The sequence below is a fragment of the Sus scrofa genome, chromosome X, assembly GCF_000003025.6.
Source record: "Sus scrofa isolate TJ Tabasco breed Duroc chromosome X, Sscrofa11.1, whole genome shotgun sequence".
NCBI classification, from domain to species: domain Eukaryota; kingdom Metazoa; phylum Chordata; class Mammalia; order Artiodactyla; family Suidae; genus Sus; species Sus scrofa.
The window spans coordinates 26,321,491-26,343,414 of NC_010461.5; the positions used below are offsets into that span (position 1 = coordinate 26,321,491).

General features: G+C 37.8%; 1 long non-coding RNA gene across 2 annotated transcripts in view; it reads left to right on the forward strand.

The window, feature by feature from the left end:
- LOC110257744 overlaps positions 1 to 10,795 on the forward strand; it is a 209,210-nt gene extending 198,415 nt beyond the window's left edge. For both annotated transcript variants that reach the window (XR_002340686.1, XR_002340687.1), the window contains one exon: positions 1,390 to 10,795. This is a non-coding gene — a long non-coding RNA (uncharacterized LOC110257744). The remainder of the gene's footprint in view (positions 1 to 1,389) is intronic.

The window sequence follows — 21,924 nt, forward strand, 5'->3', positions numbered from 1 at the left end:
TTCAGAGAGCTTACTGGTTGAGGACAGTGGCGTGCTCACAGAGCACAGAAGCTCTGCACCCTTTTCCCATACCTTGCCCTATGTATCTTCCATCTGGCTATACCTGAGTTACATTCTTTTACAAGAAACAAATAATCTAGTAAGTAAAAATTTTTTTCTGAATTCTATGAGCTGTACTAGCAAATTAATTAACACCAAGGAAGGGATTGTTGGAACTTCTGCAGCTGGCAGGTCAGAAACACAAGTGACAACTTGGACTTGTGATTGGCATTTGAAGTGGGAATGAGGGTGCAGTCTTGTAGGACTGAACCCTTAACCTGTAGAATCTGATGCTGATACCCAGCCAGTATCAGAGAATTGCTTGATGTGGGGAAAAAAACAACATGTCAGAATTGGCACCAGAATTGTACTCAGTATCTCTCACAACTAATGATAAGTAGCAAGGTTGGAAGAAAGAAGTCTGACTCCTGAGTCCATCCTGGTAACACAGAACAATACTGCCTTTATATATACTTTAGAATGCTTAAAAATGTAATTCCTGGGGAAAGTCGTGATTCAAAGGGAAAATTACATTGATTGAAACTTTAAGAATATATAAAGTTGCTAAGTATTAAAAGTAAACAAATTGGCTTTAATTTTAGCAGAAAACATTTGAAAGATAAAATGTTATCCATGTGAAAGCCCTACAAGAAATGGTACTTTAGGAAAGGTAAATTGGGAAGGAAATTTGCGTTTATCAAGCACCTACTCTCCTACCAAAAGTTTATATGTAAACATAATACTTATGTACATATTTTGTTTATATAATCCTTATAATGAAACTGTATGGCAGTTCTGCTGTTCTTATCGAATAGAGGAGGAGACAGGCTCAGACTGAGATCATACCAGCACAACTCATTGACATCCTTGGTTAAGATGTGTTGTCCATTTCAGTCTTGGGTGTTGGTAGCCTCACCCCCAACACAGGACAACCTGGAAATAAGAGGTATATCACAAGGCCTGTATGGAATTCAGGATTCTGAAGCCATCATAAGACAGAATGAGATCATGATAATGACAAAAACCATACCATCTTTTGCCAGTATTTCCAGTTGGTTCTATAGAATATGGCTTTGCTCTCAGTTACTCTGAGATGGCCCTTCTGTCTAAGACAGAAATCAAGTTGATCTCCTTTATTTTCATTTTAATTTTTGATTTAACTTTGCTAACACAGCTATTGTCTTCATTCAGCAATTTTCAACATTTCTTACAAAGTCCAGTTTTAAAGTGATAACTATCTGTTCTTGCCTTCAGTACATTTAGACAACTGATAATTGAAAAACCCAGACTAAGGAACAATAGTGATGTGTTACATTTAGTGATGCATTACATTTCTTTTTTTTCTTTTAGTAGATGAACGCCCACCCACATTCCTTGTTGGTATAGATCCTGGATCTCAGGCTTCAGACTATGGCGCAAGAGGAATAAAATGTCTTCCTGTCTTCTTTCTGGGTTGTTCTGCCTAATGAACCAAAGCATGGGTAAGGATTTGATTTTCTTTATCCAGTTTCATAAGCCACAGCATTATGAGAAATTTCTTCCAGATTTTGGGAATAGCATATCTGTTACCTTTATTCTTAGCTCCTTTTTTAGCTATAATGTGTGAACATTCATCAGAATATTTTTTGAGGGAACATTAGGAGGATCTACAGTCAGAGATACCATTTTAAACTCCCCCTTTACTTTACTTTTTCTCTTTTAAATTATAAGCCTCAATAAAGAAGGCTAGGGAACATTGGCAAAGTTGTCACCATGCAAAACATCATGTCATGTTATTATTTCTAAAATTGTGTCATTTTTTGTTTCCTTTCTCCTATTATATGGGACAGTCTGCCTATTTCTAGAGACATCTAGGTCATCTAGAGCTATCTTATGTGGCCAATGTAGTCATAATTAACAAATTATAGAATTGAAAATTTTTCATTTTTATTTATATTTCTTTAGTTCCTCTAACTCTGTTCTTAACAATAAGTTAGTATTTAATGGCCTTGTAGTATAGAAACTCAGTTCTATGACTAGCTACATAATTTGTAGGGTCCATTGCAAAATGACACTATAAGAACCCTTGTTTAGAAATTTTAACAATTTCAAGATGGCAACAGTAAAGCATTAAACCAAGCCCTTCTAAACACAGGGCGCTGTACAGCTGTATGGGCCTCATTTTCCTAAATTATGTTCAATGCACTAAAATATTTTAATGTATCCTTTCTCATTATTAAGCAAGAACTTATGTGACAAAAGGCCAAAAGGAAGCTTTTTGCCATATGAAAGGCATTAATTTGTTCATTCAATTCCTTTAGAAAAAAAAAAAAAAACAGAAAAAAAAATCCTAAAACTTTTTATCTGGTATTTAATGTTAGGAACAATGTCTCTTCCCAAAACAAATGCATCTTTCATTATTCATTCCTTCACTTAAAATACTTACAGGGTAGCTACTCTCTGAAAGCACTGTTCTAGGTGCAGGTTCCCTGTGGTGCAGGTTCCCTCCCTGGCCTGGGAACTTCCATATGCCGAAGGCATGACCAAAAATAAATAAATAAATAAATTTTAAAAGTCTCTTCTTTTTAAAAAACCCACTTAAGTCTCTCAATACATTATATCCTTATCCCAGACACCACTCTTACCTTTAGTTAAACTTTCAAAAACCTACAGTTTGAGGCTTTCTACCCACAAATAACCAGCCCAGCTCAACTCTTTGAAATTTAAAGTAACTCTTAATGGCTTAAAATATCTCAAAAGATAAAGAAAACACTGAGTCAGTAGAGAATGACAAGAGAGTGAATAGCTGGTGAGTGTTCCCTCTTTCAGACAATGAAAAGTACAAATTATTGAGATAGTTCCTTAAATTACCACCATAAAATCCTTAGGGGTAGAGATAAGGGCCAATCAGGAGAGCTTTCAAAACTGGGGTTCATTGGGTTACAGTTTTTCTTAGCTCAGGCTGCCACAACAAAATAGCAGACTAAGTGATTTAAACGGCAGACATTTATTTTTCTCCAACTCTGGAGGCTGGGAAGTCCAATATCAAAGTGTTAGCAAGGTCAGTTTCATTCTGAGATCTCTTCTCTTTGCTTGTAGGCAGCCACCATCTCACCATGCGCTCACATGACCTCTTTTTGTGTGCGTGCACACATATGTACACAGAGAGAGAAAGAGAGAGGGACTCTCCAGTGTTTCTTCTTATAAGGTAACTAATCCCTTCAAGAGGGCCCCACCCTCATGACCTCATTTCAACCTAATTACCTCCCATAGACATCTGCTCTGAGTACCATCACACTGCTGGTAAGGGTTTCAACTTATGAATGGAGGAGGGGGGCAAGCCTCAGCCCATAGCCCCTTTGTTCAGTCTGATCTTTCAACCCTATACATAGAAGATAAAGAAGGGAACTTTGTTTATAAAGTGCTTATTCTAGTCTGACACTAAGTTAAGGGCTTCAGTATACTATTTCATTTGATAGAATAAACCACACTGGGAGGCTCGGAGGGGTGAAATCACTTCCTCCAAGTCACAGAACTAGTAAACTTTGTAGATTCAAACCCTGTCCTATTTGACCCCAATGCTATAGACTTTCTGCTAGCCATTGGGGCCTTTCTTAAATTTTAATATTTACTGGTTAGCTTGTTTAAGAAAGATTGAGACCAAAGAATGCAGGCTCACACCTCCAAGGTCACATTAAACCACTTCGAATCAGAGAGTCAATGATTTTATTTCATAGAAGGAGCTATAGTTGGTCAAAAAGCATATATTTGTGTTTGCTCTCTAATCCATGAATGAGTTCAAGAAATTGATTTTTTTAAAATTGCTTAGTTAACATGAAGTCAGAGCAAAGGGATTTAGATGGTCTGCGAAAGTATTTATTTCAATGCTAGCTATTGTTTAGTGTTCTTATTCTGTTGACCACATGATTTTTCATGTACCTTCACATCAATATCATCTAGCTTAGGGAGGTAACAACTATATCAATCTAAATTCTTCATATAGCCAATTGTAGCAGCAAAAAGGAAGACGAAAAAGAAAAAGAAGCTCAATAACTGTTTGTTCATCTCCTTGCCATATCATTCAGTACACCTTCAAATATTTTGCTGCAGAGCCAGGTTTCAGACTTCCTTTACTTTGAAACCTGTGGATCTAGCCTCAAAAATCATCACCCCTCTCCCACATTGACTCAGTACTTAGCACTTCATTGCAGCTCCCCATTCCCCCACCCCATAGTTCTCCAGAGGTTGACAGTTTTTTTCTGTTAAGGGCCAGGTTGGAAACACTTTCAACTTTGCAGACATTTTTGATCTCTTTCGCAACTCTTCAACTCTGCCATTGTAACATGAAAGCAGCCACAGGCAATATGTATGTGAATGAGTGTGGCTGTGTGCCAGTAAAATTGTATTCACCAAAAAAAATGGTGGCAGCCCAGATATAGTCTGCTAACAGTAGTTTCCCACTCCTGCACAAGTAAATAATATAGTTTTTCCTAAAATTGGTATGATGAATGGAGGAACGTTCATTTACACCACAAATTTCATTAAAAAACTCAGTTAAAGCCCCACTGGAATTCTCATTTTTTTTTACCCCAAAGTCTGTTTCTGGCCTCTAGTAGCTCCAACTGTCTTCTCTCTTTCCTGTTCCAGTACAGATCTTTTCAAGGCCCCAGTATTCTCCAGAGCATTTCAATTCTTCCTCAAAGTTCACAAATCCCATTAAACAGTTACCATATCCATTGTCCTTTAAAAACAGTATAAGTGAGTGACTATTGTTATTAGAATGTGTCCCTTGAAGGTCTCGCTCCACTCCAACATTGCATTATGTCCAATAATCACGTGAAAAAGTATTCTTTATCATTAATCATCAGAGGACCACAAATTAAAAACTCAATCAAATATCATTATACACTCAGTAGAATGACTAACATTTTGTCAAATATTGACAACACGAAATGTTAGCAAGGACATTGCTAATTGGAGTGTAAAAATTTACAGCCACTTTGGAAAACAGTTTGGCAGGTTTTAAATAAATATTTATCTATCCTATGATCCAATCATTGTACCCCCATTATTTATCCAAGAGAAGTGAAACTGTATGTCCATATAAAAACCTGTATATGCAGGTACATAGAAGCTTCATCCATAATAGCCAAAAAATGGAAACAGGCTAGATATTTATCCATAGAAGAATGGATGAAGAAACTGTAGTATATTTATATCATGAAATACTACTCAGCAATAAAAAAAGGAATGAATTATAGCTATGGACTGAATGTTTGTGCCCCGCCATTCATCTGTTGAAGCCCTAACCCCCAGCGTGATAGTACTTGGTAATGAGGCCCTTGGGGGATAGTCGGGTCACGAGGGGCATCCTCATGAGGAGGATTAGTGTCCTTATAAAAAGAGACATGAGAGAGATGTTCTGTCTTGACCAGGTGAAGGTACAGCAAAAATGCACTGGTCTGCAAACTAGGAAGACGGTTCTCACCAGACATCAAATCTGCTGGGACCTTGATCTTAGAATGGACCTCCCAGCCTCCAGATCTGTGAGAGACAAATACTCATTGTTTAAGCCACCTAGTCTATGGTGTTTTTGTTATAGCAGTCTAACTGCCCAAGATGACAACTGATACATGACAATGTGATGTCAAAAATACTATGCTAAGTGCAAGAAGCCAGATGAAAAGAAGAGTACATACTGTATGATCCCTTTATGTGAAATTCTAAATAGACAAAAATAACCTATGAAAGAAACAGTTGCTTCTTAGATGAGATGTGAGGATGAACCTAGAACACGAGGGATTTTTCCAGGGCGATGGAAATACTGTGGGTCTTGATATGCATTGCTCAGACTTACTGAACAGTATACCTAAGATCTGAATGTTTCATCATACAGAAATTTTATCTCAGTAAAAAAAAATATTAAAAAACAATATAATTACTTGATATTTTAAAAGACCCAAGTTAACTGCCAGAGGTCCAACTGTCACATCTATATTCCAGGTAGTAAAAAGGAAGACAAATGGAAACGTAAAAAGAAAGACACATGTTTGCTGTCTAGTTATTCTTAAGGAGACTCAAAGTCTCACCAAGAACTTAGATCTAATTCTCATTGGACTACCCTAGCTAGAAGTGTGAAAATAGGCACATGTGCTATTTAGCCAAGCACCTTCCAGATAGAATAAAATCTGTATTTATAATACACGAACAAGGCAAGAAATGATATTGGCTATCTACTGGTAATTTCGACGACATTGCAAAAAAAAAAGTGTGCATGCACACACACAATTTCAGGGCATTCGGCTGTTTTCACTGAATCCCATTTTATCTGAATTTTATATTAAAAACCACTAATCTAGGGAGTTTGAGCAACTGGTTGTTTTATATATATATATATATGCATGGCATGCAGAAGTTCTTTTGCCCAGAATTGAACCCACACCATAGCTCCACAGCTGGAGCCACATCAGTGACAACACTGGATCCTTAACCCTCTAGGCCACCAGGGAATTCCTCACCTAGTTATTATTAAATAGTTAATGAAAAGTGTGTAGATGGCAAATTCACATGTAAGTGGGCATTCAGGGGACACAAGAAAATGCCATACTCACCTACCTGGAATAAATTTTGTTGTCTGTGCCTCCCAAAGGCTGCAATCTACTAAATGGTTTGTTCTTAATTGAGCAGCATTTAATTCTTCTGCCATCTTAATATATAATATGTGAAAGTAGGAAGAGAGGCCACTTCACTTAAGTGTACATTCTACTTAGACACTTGATTTGATGACATTAGTTCACAGGTGTCTCTACTTCAATTAATTGCATATTGACGAAATGTGTAATTTAAACTCAATACAAAACTGAAGTATTCGAATGATAGTCTCTTCAATATAATTATTCTGCATAAGTTGGAGTGCTGACAAAATGTTGTCCTTTATTTTTTTAAATAATATCTTCAAGTATGTTCAAGATTAGATAACACAGAAAATGTCAAGATATGACAAATATGAAATGAAAATAAGATGAAAACTTTATATCTTTATTGAATTTTTCCTCCATAGATTCACAAATGGTTTTTCCTTATGAAATCATGTCACAGACATCCAATGCCCTGCATAACTTTTTTTCAGCCTGATTTGAAGAACAACGGGAAGTACCTTTAAAAAAAGGGCCACATTTTTTTTAAAAGGCCACATAAAGACACAGTATTTTTGCTGACCAGTAAGTTAGATGTTGATCTGTAAAAATAAGCTGACTTCTTTTTATTGTAATAGCAAAGAGAAAATGAAAATGATTCAATTCAACAGAGGAAATACACAACTTATTCTATACACTATATTTGAGGACTGACTTAAATGGCTTTATTTTTCTTTTAAATCGACCTCTTGCCAGAGTAGATATTGAGGAAAAGTAAATGCCTGTGTCCTTTCACTATACCCAGAATGTGAAAAATGTCCTTCTATCACTGAGTCATTCACAGACAAAGCACCACACTGCTAAATTAATATTTCACATCCAATGATAATAAACTTAGTTCTATTCATTGAGTACCTAGTCAGTGGTGGGGCATTTACATACAATATTTCTGTGGTTGGCTGAATAATGGCTCCCTCAGGTCCTGATCCCTAGAACCTATGAATGCTACTTACATGGCAAAGGGGATTTTTGTAGATTTGATTAAATATAGGATTTTGAGATGAGGAGATTATCCTGGATTACCTGGGTGGGTCTAGTGAAATCAAAAGGTCCTTAAAAGAGAAAAGGCAACCGTGAAGATGTTGCCAAAATTCAGCCTCTTTCCACAGGTGCTGAATTGAAATGCAGAGACAGAGTTTTGGGTAAAAGAGAAAAAAAGCTTTATTGCTTTGTCAGACAAAGGGGGCCATGGCAGGCAAATGCCTTAAAGACTGTGCCCCCCATTGGACAGAATTGTGAGGAGTTGTATAATAAGAAGGAGAGGAACAGGTTTTCAGATAGGAATCAGGATAGGGACAAACTTGCATTCTTCTTTCTGGGAGGGAATCTTAGTCATCAAAACTGGAGTCAGGAGATCTCGACCTAATCATGATGGTGGTCTTCTGGTTTATTGCCTAGAATTACAGTACTTGCAAAAAGCGCATATTGATCAGAGATTTAGAACAAACTAGGAAGGTTCCTGAAAAACATCATGTGCTAATAATCTTTAACCCATAGTCAATTATGCTCCGGGTGCCTGATCTTTAGCTTATGAGTGATTGTGTTTAGGCTGCAATTAAGTCAGGGAGAAGGACAAGGAAGGACTCTAAGCTGTTTAGTTTTAAAGTATTCATTTCTAAAAGAAGCATAAGGAATACAACTTTTCTCTTAGGTGTATAGGATGCCTATATTTTTATGCGTTTTCCTTGAGAGGGAATCAGGATCCTGCCTCAAGGCTATACTATTGTTGCTTGACTGTTCTTCCCTTCCCCATCAGCACCTGTCTGAACCTGCCCCTAGGAACTCAGGGAAAGCCGTGGAGGCTGAATGAGGCCCATTTTCTAAGAACAAGAAATGGGGGACACAGGCTTCTGCGCCCAGGAGCCCCATAGGGCCGTGCTCGGTTTCAAAGATTCAACCAGAGATTTGAAAATGTTATGCTGCTTGAAGACAAAGAATCCATGAACCAGAGAGGGCATTGAATTCTGACATACTCTTAGAAGCTGAAAGAGGCAAGGAATAGATTCTCCCCTAGAACTTCCAGAAAGAATCAGGCCTGCTGACACCTTGACCTTAGCCCAGTGAAACTGATTTTGGACTTTTGGCCTCCAGAACTGTAAGAGAATAAATTTGTATTGTTTTAAGCCACTAAATATATGGTAATTTTTTACAACAGCAATAAGATAGTAATAGAATTTTTAATTTTAAAACTACCCTGGGAGGATTATTGCTAAACACACACACATCTGATGAGGAAAATGGAGACTCAGAGAGAGGTTAAAAAAAAAGCGATTAACTAAGAGTTCCCTGCTGGTGCAGAGGGTTAAGGATCTGGCGTTGTCACTGCTGTGGCTCTGGCCACTACCATGGCACAGGTTTGATCCCTAGCCTAGGGACTTATGCATGCTTCGGGCATGGCCAAAAAGAAAAAAACAAAAACCCCTAATAACTAGGCAAATGTACCCAGCTAGGGAATGGCAGAGAGAAGCATGGCATCTAGGTATAGCTTGATGCCCACAGATCATTTTTCCCTGTCATACTGGCTCAGTATGAGCCATCAAGGCACATTTCACTTTGTCTTATTCCAAAAGATTTTCCTTCTGTTTAGAAAGAAAAGCAAATCGGTGTCCCATGTCATATGCATTTCAAAGGGAAGGTATTTTTCTAAACAATGAGGTGATTAAATCAAATGTTCGCAAAACCCGAGCCTCTCTTTCCATGGGGGGCTTTTATATACCAAAGTAAACTCCTTTGTCCCTATAGGTATGGGAAATACAAAGCAGCTATCACCAGTGGATTCTGAATGAAAACACCAGGGAGATGGACTGTAAACTTAAGAGTTCCTCCCTCATACCCAGTGAAGTCACACTTGCATAGTTGTGATCGAGTCTAGCTTCTGCCTGAAAGTTAGTAATTCTCTGAAGCTTCTTTGTAATGAATATCCAGGCTTCATAAGAATTCACCTTTTGCTAACCAAATAGAAATTCTAAAGGAATTTTCCAGAAACATCATCTGGGGCTATATTTTTTAATATTTCAGAAGTGTTGAGTTAAAGGATGGCTTCATAAATCTTAAAGGCATAGAATAAAGCAAATAATGAAAAAGCAAAATATTTTGCTGAACCATGATAATTATATCTTCCCAGTATGTATTGGGGCTGGGGCGGGGTGTTGGGGGGGAGAGCGGTTAACTTCAAAATCCCTGGAAGGTTGTAGATTATGAGAGAAATGACCAGATCATTTGTGATTTGCTCTTTATTCAAATGAAATCATCTAACTTCATCTACCAGAAAAATTTTGACAATTTCAGTGGATGTATTTCAATAAGCTGTTGAAGAAACATCAGAAAAGTAGTCTTAAATGATGCAGAGTATATCAGAATTAGGCTGGTAAAAGAGTGACATCTTGTGGTAACAATTAGCAACAAAAATCCCTAAAGTTAGGAGGAGGCACATAAAATGGGGGAAAAAATAAAATAAAATAAAAGCCTTATTAAATCTTTGTTCTTGAAGGTAAAATGAACTTTTTTCATTTGACTTTTGGCTGTGAGAAAAAATTCTTGCCTTCTGCTTTATGATTCTATTTCACAAAAGTGTTTAATTTAGAAAATTTTAAAAACCCTTGTGAAACTAGACTAGGACAATGCAAATATTTCCTTCTTTAAACTCATGTTTTAAAACAAAAATATTTTATATCCAAAATTCGTGTCACATGAGAAACTTTGTTTCTTTTCAACTTTGAATAAAAATAGAGGAAGCAAGTGTTCCCCTCCAGTGCCTGTGGTGAACGCTCTTGGCAAATTCACCAACGTTCCTTTCTGCTGACCCCAGCCATCACCTGCAGATCAGGTGAGTAGTTCAACAGTCCAGGCCTTCTCTCTGCCAGAGATCTATTTCTAGTGCCTGAAATGAGTCCTGCCTGCCTGCTGGAAATGCCTGGAAGTTAAAACCCCCATGAACCAGTTTCAATTAAGAGGGCAGGGCGCAAAGGAATAAAAATACCTTGGTTATCAGTGGGACAACTCTGAGTTGTGTTCCACATGTATTTTCAGGGGGTCCCAGCAGGATTGTGCTCCAGTTTCCCATGCTCAGGAATGTCCCTTTTATTTCCTTTTTTTTTTTTTTGTCTTTTTGCTATTTCTTGGGCCACTCCCGCAGCATATGGAGGTTCCCAGGCTAGGGGTCTAATCGGAGCTGTAGCCACCGGCCTACGCCAGAGCCACAGCAACGCTGGATCCGAGCCACGTCTGCAACCTACACCACAGCTTACGGCAATGCCGGATCGTTAACCCACTGAGCAAGGGCAGGGACCGAACCCTCAACCTCATGGTTCCTAGTCGGATTCGTTAACCACTGCGCCACGTCGAGAGCTCCTTATTTCCTTTCTTTTCCTAACTCCCTTACCATGCCTCCTGGGGTCACTATCCAGTAAACTACGGCACCCAAATCACCATCTCAGGGACAGCTTTTAGAGGCATCCAAACCAGTACAGTGATCTACCCACGTTGCACAACGCACGTGCATGTGTTAAAAGGTGAAAAAAAAAAAAGGGTCCTAAGCATTTTTTACTAGTTTCATTAGGAAAACACCAGCATGAAAAAAGCAAAGACAAATGTAGCACATTTTGGTTTTACTGCAACCATAAAGCCTTTCACAGCTGCTCACTGACCTACGTCATTCCCCCGTGGGCTTTCTCTTTGTGGGAATGGCAGTTCAACAAGGGGAACTCCTCAGTAAGGCAGGAGGGCAGCTCCACTCCAGGCATTGTGTATCCATTCTAAGTCCCTGAAAGAAAACTTGGACTGGGTGCTAAAACCTGGGTTGACCAATTGACTTACTAAATAGTTAGGAAATAATATATGAAGACTGTGTACTTGAAAACTCAAGAATGAGAAATATATTTTACAAAACATATTTCTTCATTAGTCATTGTCTTTTGTTCTTCCTTAACAACCACTTTAATCAAGTGTTTTTCTTCACTTTCAAGGGCATGTGAGGAGCAGAGAGGAGTAAGTATCTCAATATTTTATACAAACCAGGTCCCAGACCAGAATGTAATATACAAGAAGGGGTTGGGGGGAGGTGGTGCAGCTAGTCAACACTTTCACCATCAATCACAGGTAAATTTCAACCCTGGTTACAACTTTGCATCAAGAGTCAATTTATTTGACCTGATGGCAATGGAAGGGCAAAAAAAAAAAGCTGTTTTATATTGGCATGTTGAAAATTACAAAATAAATCTCAAATGTATTCACATGAACTCTTGGTCGCAAACAAATCAAATGTGCTAACTACAGCATGTGACTAATAGCACTTTATACCCCAAGTGATGTTGGTAAAGTTATGTTTTTATTTCCCTTTAGCAGAAAGCTATTTCAAGCCTGTTATTCATCTCCCCAAAGAGTAAATTTGTGAAGTTTCACAGTCATTAAACTAAAGAGAGGATTTATCTGCCCCATGTTTCAGAATAAATGCCTTTTTTTAAACCACAATATGTTCTAATATCCAATCCCCATTTTGAAATAAATGCATGTCTCCTTCCTCATTGCATTTTCGAGTGCCAAAGTATCACTGTATCTTTAACTATAGTAATATTAATAGTGAGGCATTCTCCATAGTATTTTATCTTTTTCCTTTTTTTTTTTTTTTTTAGGGCCACACCCACAGCATATGGAAGTTCCCAGGGTAGGGGTCGAATCAGAGCTGTAGCTGCCGGCCTACAACACAGCCACAGCAATACCAGATCTGAGCTGCCTCTGTGACCTACACCACAGCTCACAGCAATGCCGGATCCTTAACCCACTGAGCGAGGCCAAGGATCAAACCCGCAAGCTCATGGTTACTAGTCAGATTTGTTTCTGCTGAGCCATGAAGGGAACTCTCCCTAGTATTTTACATATACTGATTTTGTTTTGTGTTTCTTTTTACAGTCTCACCTGCAGCATATGGAAGTTCCAGGGCAGGGGTGAGTCAGAGCTACAGCTGCCAGCCTACACCACAGCCAGATCCTTAACCCACTGAGCCAGGCCAGGGATCAAACAACATCCTCATGAAGATTGGGTCAGATCTTTAACCCGCTGAGCCACAGCAGGAACTCTGTACATATACTGTTAAATTTAATGCCTATAATACTGTGATATAGTTATAATTACATATGTTTTATGGATGAGACTAGTGAATCTTTAGGGAGGTTGCCCAAATTCTGATCCATCTGACTGAAAACTCAGGTTCTTACCTATGGTATCAGCCAGCTTTTGCTGCATAGTAAGCAATCACAATATCTTAATGGCATACAAAGCTAGACATTTTTTCTCACTTGTCTGCACATTAAGCTGGGGTGGCTCAGCTGATCTTATTTGGGTTTAACTAGATGCTCCACATTAAGGATTGGATTCAGGTCTGCTCCACGCATCTCTCGACCTCCATGGATCAACAGACTAGCTGGACCATGGACTTCTCACAATGATGACAGGAGCGCAAAGGTAAGTGGAACACAGGAGGCCTCATGAGTTCTAAACTCAAAACGGTACCATGTTGTTTCCACCTGCATCCCCCTGACCAAAGCAAGTCATGTGGCCAAGCTCAAAATTAAGGAGCATGGAAGTATATTCCTCTTTCAGTAAACGACATGCAAAGTTACATGGCATAGAGTGCAGATACTGGAAATGGTGAAAAATTAGAAACGAAAATTCAGCATGTTCTATTTGGGCTCCTGTAGTGGTATAATCTTTCAAAAATAATTTGAGAGGTATGTATTTGTAGTGAGGCAAGGAATGAGCTATCATCCAAATACAATCAGTGTGCTATAAGGATATCAAATGTGGTTAAACAAAACACAGGTGATATAGCTCTAAGTTCTGAAATCCTAAAGTCTAGCATCATTGGCAGCATCCATGATAGGTCAAATCATGAAGCAGGCAAATTTGTCTTTGACACTTCTTAATCACACCTCTAATCATCCCCGCTTTTATGCCTCTGTCTTTTCTATTTCTCTGGTCTCCATAACAAAATGTTTCATCCCTGCAGTGCATTCTCCCAAAAACCCTACCCGCTGCATTTCAAGGCTTAGCTACCTGATAACTAACGCCCCTTGAACCAGTGACAACTGAATAGGTTTTTGCTTAAAGTCATCTACATTTTAACTGAGGATTCCTGGGCACAGAGTGTGTGCACTTAAATAGCAGTTGCCAAAAAACTTTTTGGAAATAAAAGTAAACTTAATTTAAAGCCCAATTTATTAAAAGATAGTGATACTATTAACCTAGTATTAGTCAGATGGCATTAATATAATTATTAATAATCAACTATTATTAGTTCACTTGGGGGGGCAGGGAAGAGACAAACCTACTTGTTCTCTTAGTCTCCCCCTGTTATCATCTTGATGACCTCTGAAGATCTTCCACAAAATACCTAGGTACCAATGAGCACAGTTTATAAAGCCATACCATAAACTCGCAAATCGGGAATGTCTAATAGACCCTCTCATCTTTTACTTCACACTGAGTCTCCCATAATGTCTGTGAAAGCAAAAAGCTGTCTTAGTCCCATGCCTCTGTGATGTGATCTGAGATACATGTCAAATCTTCTTTCCGTTTACTCTCCTGCAGTGCCTGAATATCCACAAGTGGAGGTACCACAGCTTTGGTCTAGAGTATTTTCTTGTCCAGAAGCCCTTTTTAAAGTGTGAAATCTCAAATAATCCATCAGTCCATTAATGTATTAGCTCTTTTAGGGTTTGGGGCGTGGCCTATATACAGTACAGAGTATACAATATAGTATAGAGTATTACAATGCAGATAGAGTATAGAGAATACAATATACAGATGCAGCATAAAGATACAACACAGAACATTCAATACAGTATAGAGCTGCATGAATTATATGTCAAAGGGGTCAAGAGAAACTCTGAAAAATGTGAGCAGGGGAAAAAGGGAGATGAAAGTAGAAAGGTGAGGTGACTTAACAGTAAAGCCTTGTCTGAGAAACACTTTTTCACTAAGCGAGCTCCACAAGCTACCATCTAGAAATCATTTTTTCTGAACACAGAGCCCTTAGGAAGTTCACTTATCTCTCCTTCTGTGGAGAAAAGCAAGTAGGTAGACTTCCTTTGGATTCCACTTTTATTGTGAGATTTGCTAAAATTCTGATTGATCCTGAGCTCAAAAGATCCATTTCAAACAATATATTTTTGGAAGGACTTGCCCAGGGAAGAACAGCCTCAAATTCACTTATTTCATATTTTTTTAATTATTTTTTTAATTATAGTTGAGGTACAATATTATGCCAATTTCTGCTGTACAGAAAAGTGACCCAGTCATATATTAATATATGTATATATACACACACACACATTCTTTTTCTCATGTTATTTTCCATCATGGTCTATCCCAAGACTGGATATAGCTCCCTGTGCTGTGCAGTAGTACCTCATTGCTTATTCATTCTAGATGTAATACTTTGCATCTACCAACCCCAAACTCCCAGTCCACCTTCTCCCTCCCTGCTCCCACCTGGCAACCATAAGTCTGTTCTCTATGTCTGTAAACTGTTTCTGTTTTGTAGATAGATGCTGGGAAGGATAAATAGGACAAAATGGATATAGATGAGGGTTATCTGATAATTGTGTTATATCTTCTAAAATCTATCACATAGTAAATGATCAATTATGCTTTATGAAGAGTTAAAAAATATAGAACTCATTGAATTACTATAGGATGACTTATTATTTGGACTAAGAATATGCTACCAAGTCACAAGTGGTTGCTGAAAAGGTTCAGATTCATAAAACATAAAAAGAATTTAATGTTTCCTATAAAATTCTTCAGGACTTCACTAGGAACTTCCAGTATATTTGTTTAACTCAGTTCAGCAAATGTAATTGTTGCCTATTTACTGCCAAGCAACATGCTCAGTGCTGGAAAGGCAGAGATAAACAGGACATTATCTCTGCCCTCAACATGCTCAAAATCTAAGTGAGGAAGACAGAGATGTTGCCTCTGGCTCTCAAGGGGGAGGTAAAAGGGCAGTCAGAGGTGGTCCTCTAACTAAGGTGGGCCTTGAAAAGCCATTGGAAACTTAAAGCTGAATAAATATATGATCAGATCAGCTTTCTCAAAAGAAAAAAAAAAACACTCAGGCAGGGATAAAAGGGGGTCAAATTAGTTGAGTTTCTTACAATCAATCAGTTAACAGCTATTTATAAAGACAAAATAAAATGTGGAGTTTGTGGACAGAGGTATTTATTTCTTCCAGGTGACCTCAGGAGGGAAAAATAATGAAAACTCAGTACTCAAACAAAAGGTATATAAAAGATGACTACTTGTTCATATATATGAAAAAACTAAAATTTTCCAACTCCTAAAATGCATTGTGAGAGCTGTCATGCTAACAAATGTTCCCTCTGAGAAAGAAACCAAGAACTCCATTCTCAATACTAGTGAAACAGCTGCTAGGAATAAGACATGAGTCCTATCATAAAGAGGCTCATTCTTTTTAAAAAAATTATTGGAGTATAGTTGACAATGTATTAATTTCAGGTATACAACAAAGTGAATCAGTTATACATATATCCATTCTTTTTTTCCCATATAGGTTATTAAAAACTATTGAACAAATTTCCCTGTACTATACAATAGGTTTTTGTTAATTATCTATTTTATATAGTAGTGTGTATATGTTATTCCCATCCTAATTTATCCCTCCTCAGCACAGTTTCCCCTGTGGTAAACATAAGTTTGATTTCAACATCTGTGAGTGGGTTTTTTTTTTTTTTTTGGTTTTATAAAATAAATTTTATTAAAATATAAAATACAGTATAGGTAACTTAAAATACTGTGTTAGTTTCAGGTGTACAGCAAAGTGAATCAGCCATGCATGTACATATATATCCATTCTTTTTCAGATTCTTTCCCCATGTAGGCTATCATAGAGGATTGAATAGATTTCCCTAAGCTATATAGTAGGTCCTTGTCATCAGTTTATTTTGTATATAGTAGTGTGCATATGCCAATCCCAACCTCCCAATCCATCCCTCACCCCACTGTTTCCCCTTTGGTAACCATAAGTTTGGTTTTGAAACCAGTGAGTCTTTTTCTGTTTTGTGAATAAGATATTTTGTATTGTCTTTTTTTTTTTAGATTCCACATATAAGTGATATCATATGATATTTGTCTTTCTCTGACTTCAGTTAGTATTACAATCTCTAGGTCCATCCATATTGATATAAATGGCATTATTTTGTTCTTTTTTTATAGCCAAGTAATATTCCATTGAGTATATGTACCACATCTTCTTGATCCATTCCTCTGTTGATGGACATTTAGTTTGCTTCCATGTCTTGGCTATTGTAAATAGTGCTGCAATGAACATTGGGGTGTATTATCCTTTTGAATTATGGTTTTCTCCAAATATATGCCCATGAATGGGATTGCTGAATCATTTTGTAGTTCTATATTTGGATTTTTTTTTTTTTGTCTTTTTTTACCTTTTCTTGGGCCGCTCCCGCGGCATATGGAGGTTCCCAGGCTAGGGGTCGAATCAGAGCTGTAGCCACCAGCCTACGCCAGAGCCACAGCAACGCGGGATCCAAGCCGCGTCTGCAACCTACACCACAGCTCACGGCAACGCCGGATCGTTAACCCACTGAGCGAGGGCAGGGATCGAACCCGCAACCTCATAGTTCCTAGTCGGATTCGTTAACCACTGCGCCACGACAGGAACTCCTGGATTTTTAAGGAACATCCATACTGCTCTCCACATTCCCACTAGCAGAGTAGGAGGGTTCCCTTTCTCCACACCCTCTCCAGCATTTATTTTTTGTAGACTTTTTGATGATGGCCATTCTGACTGGTGTAAGGTGTTGCCTCATTGTAGTTTTGATTTACATTTCTTCAACTATTAGTGATGTTGAGTATCTTTTCATGTGCTTTTTGGTCATATGTCTGTCTTCTTTGGAGAAATATCTGTTTAGAACTTCTGAGCATTTTTTGACTGGGTTGCTTGATTTCTTTGATATAAAGATGCATGAGATGTTTGTATATTTTGGAGAAGGAACACTTGTCAGTTTCTTCATTTGCAAAGATTTTTTTTCCCATTCAGTGGATTGTTTTTTCATTTTGTTAATGGTTTCCTTTCATATTCAAAAGCTTTTACGTTTAATTATGTCCCATTGTTTATTTTTGTTTCTATTTTTATTACTCTAGGAGTTGGATCCAAAAAGACATTGCTGTGATTTATGTCAAAGGGTGTTCTGCCTATGTTTTCCTCTAAGAGCTTTATAGTATCCAGCCTTACATTTAGGTCTTTAATCCATTTTGAGTTTATTTTTGTATGTAGTATTAGGGAATGTTCTAATTTAATTCTTTTATGTGTAGCTGCCCAGTTTTCCTAGTTCCACTTATTGAAGAAACTATCTTTCCTCCATTGTTTATTCTTACAGAGGTTCATTCTTAGTTGAAACAGAACTACTGTATTAATCTTCATGGAAACTTTTATTTGAAGTAGCTGCCCCGCTGGTATGGATAAAATTAACTTCAGTTTGCATCAGGCTTACATGTCTTCACATCGTGATAAATTTCTGAGAATCACCTTGTCACCAGTATACTATGCAAAACACTGTAAAAACAGGCAGAAGATAAAATGTTAGCCTCCATAATCAGTGCTGGATATTGTGTAGTGGGTAAAGATGACATTGGGAGTGGAGGTGTCACCCCATCAATTAAGAAGGCATCATTGAATGTCAGCACCCAGAGCTCTACCTGGTATAGAGCAGCACTCAGAATATTTGGTGGATAAGTGAATGAAGAAACAGAAAAAGTAAATACCAAAAAAAAAAAAACCCACAAATGACTTCCTTATGATAATTATGTCTGAAATGGTAAGAAAATACTAATGACCTCCATCATGCAGTTACAATTTAAAAAAGCATAACAAATATTTTGTCATACCATCTCAGTTTTTTTTCCCCATTTTCATTTTCTGCAGTTCAGAGCACTATCCATTTCCATCAGAAGTGCAGATATGTTTCAGTTCTTAGAAGAGCTTATGAAGTGAGTTTTTTCCCCTTCTGGTCCCTTAGTGAGGAAAAATATTTTATGAATAAACAAAATTTGAGATTAAATTGATACACTCAAAATAATATGGGAAACATATCTAGGAAATTATGGCAGATTGTAGTACAAGTGAGTGGTCATTAATACCACCACTGTTTGTGGGGCACAATCCCATCCACAGAAAGAGAGATGAATCCCTAAATCCACCAGAAATAAAATTAAAATGTGACCCAATATGTCAAAACTCTGTGAACATTTTTATGACCCATCAATTGTATCATTGCAAGTTGTTCAAGAGAAGATTTTGATGAACATCAATTTCTACATTAAGAAAAATAAATGAGCCTCCATTTCTTTCTTTCTCTTTGTTCTCACCTTCAAGTTGTTAAGGTCTTTGAGAAGAATAAAAGATGACACTTCAGTAGCTCACAAATCAGACTTAACTGTTCCCATGTCACTTTGAGTTTAGAAAAGATTACTTTCATCTAACAACCCTCTCAGATACAGTACTACAGTGGGGTACTATGTCACCTCCAGAAATGATTTACACTGTACCTATCTAAATTTTAAAATATTAGAGAACTCTGCCTTCTATCTATCTCCATGCTTTAAAAGCAGCCCTCAACAGTGCCTTAATAGCAGAAAGAACAAAGACAAATGCTTTACTATTCCTTAACTAATAATCATAAATTAAGTTAGTGTTTTAAAAGAGGTTCAAAATAGAGGTCAAAATGAATACACACAACTGTTCTCTAATTTTCCAGTCACCATAAGAGAAATATTCCAAACCTAAGATTTCATCACTTTTCATTCAAAAAAGCATAAACTAAATGTAAGAGCCCTTGTGAGGATTACAAATATGAATAACCCCTTTCCTCAGAGAACTCCCAGTCTAGCAGGGACAATGAGAGACGTACACAAATAATATAAATGTACAGAATAATAAGATAACTGTCCTAAAACGTCCAAAGTGCAGCAATGCGTAGGGAAAGAAGAAGTAACTTCAGAACTAACCAGGACTGGGAATGTGAGGGCACTCTAGTTAAAGAAAATGGGGAGTTCCCATCATGGCACTGTAGAAATGAATCTGACTAGGACCCATGAGGTTGTGGGTTCGATCCCTGGCCTCGCTCAGTGGGTTAAGGATCCAGTGTTGCCATGAGCTCTGATGTAGGTCACAGACGCAGCTTGGATCTGATGTTGCTGTGGTGTAGCCCTGCAGCTGTAGCTCGGATTGGACCCCTAGCCTGGGAACATCCATATGCCTCAGGTGTGGCCTTAAAAAGCAAAAAAAAAAAAAAAAAAAAAAAAAAAGAGAGAGAGAGAGGAAGAAAGAGAAAAGAAAATGTCAGTTGCATTTGAGATTAATTTGAAAGTGATGTGAGGTTGCACTAGAGGAAACATCAGATGGACACTAACAAGATGGCTATTATAGCCCAATGATGAAACTTCAAACCAGGACATCAGCAAGGGGAATGGGAAGGATGGTCCAAATTTAAGAAATACAAAGAGACATAATGACTTCCAGTTTCAAGTTCCACATGTAAGGAGCTTGGAAGTCACTCATTAACAAGTGAAAGGCTGAATAGACTAAAATATCAGTGACTCCTTTTGGATTCAAAAGAGAGAAGAGGACATGGGACAAACTTTGCCACTGCTCCCAAGGTTGAGGAGACAGAAAAGTGAATGTGTTACCGAAACTCAGCCTCTGTCCACTGATGCCAATTAGAGAAGTAGAGACGGAGTTCCCGTCATGGCTCAGTGGTTAACAAATCCAATTAGGAACCATGAAGTTGCGAGTTCAATCCCTGGCCTTGCTCAGTGGATAAGGATCCGGCGTTGCCATGAGCTGTGCTGTAGGTTGCAGACGCGGCTTGGATCCCGCATTGCTGTGGCTCTGGCATAGGCCGGCGGCTACGGCTCCGATTCGATCCCTAGCCTGGGAACCTCCATATGCCACGGGAGCGGCCCAAGAAATGGCAAAAAAAAAAAAAAAAAAGAGAGAAGTAGAGACAAGAGTTTTGGGTGAAGGAGAAAAGAAATAGAAAAGAAATGGGAGAGGAGAAATACCCAAATTCAGCCCACTTTAACCATACTGTCCCACCTAAGGGGAGAGAAAAATATTGAGAAACACTTTTGAAGTTCACAATACAGAGGCACAGGCTCACTAAATGATTGATATCTAATCATAAGACTATAGAATGCTTTCTCATCCAAGGACTGTGGGACAACTACCAAAGGTGTAACATACACATAATTTCAGAAGGAGAAGAAAGAGTGAAAGGAACAGAAGAAATATTTGAAACAATATTGACTGAGAATTTTCCCCAAATTGATGTCAAACACCAAACCACAGATTCAGGAAGCTCAGAGAACACCAAGCAAGATAAATGCCCAAAAAAAGGATACCCGGGTATATTATCTTCAAATGATAGAATATCAAAGATAAAATCATAAAGGAAGACAGAGGGAAAAAAATAATTTACCTGTAGAAGAACAAAGAAAGAATTACATTCAACTTCTCAGAAACCAGCATGCAAGAAGAGAGTGCAGTAAAATATTTAAAGTGTTAAGAGAGAAAAAAACAACAACCTAGAATTCTGTATCTTACCAAATTATCCTCTAAAAATGAAGTAGAAAGATTGTCTCAAACAAAACTTGAGGGCATGTGTTGTTATTAGACTTGCCTTGCAGAAAAAGTTTTTAAAAAATTTTTTTAGAGTAAAGAAAAATAATACAGGTTGGAAACTCAGATCTACATAAAGAAAGAAAGAACATCAAAGAAGAAATAAGTGAAAGTAAAATTTGTTTTGTTTTCTCTCGTTTTGTCTTTTGCCTTCTCTAGGGCCACTTCTACGGCATATGGAGGTTCCCAGGCTAGGGGTCTATTGGAGCTGCAGCTGCTGGCCTATGCCACAGCCATAGCAACATGGCATCCAAGCTGCATCTGCGCCCTACACCACAGCTCACGGCAACACTGGATCCTTAACCCACTGAGCAAGGCCAGGGATCGAACCCGCAACCTTGTGGTTTCTAGTCAGATTCATTAACCATGAAGCGATAACAGGAACTCCAAAAGTAAAATTTTAAAAAATTTTAGTTTATTATTCTTAATTGCACTAACAGATAACAGTTTTTTCAAAATAATGCCAACTACATATAGCAACATATATACATGCATATA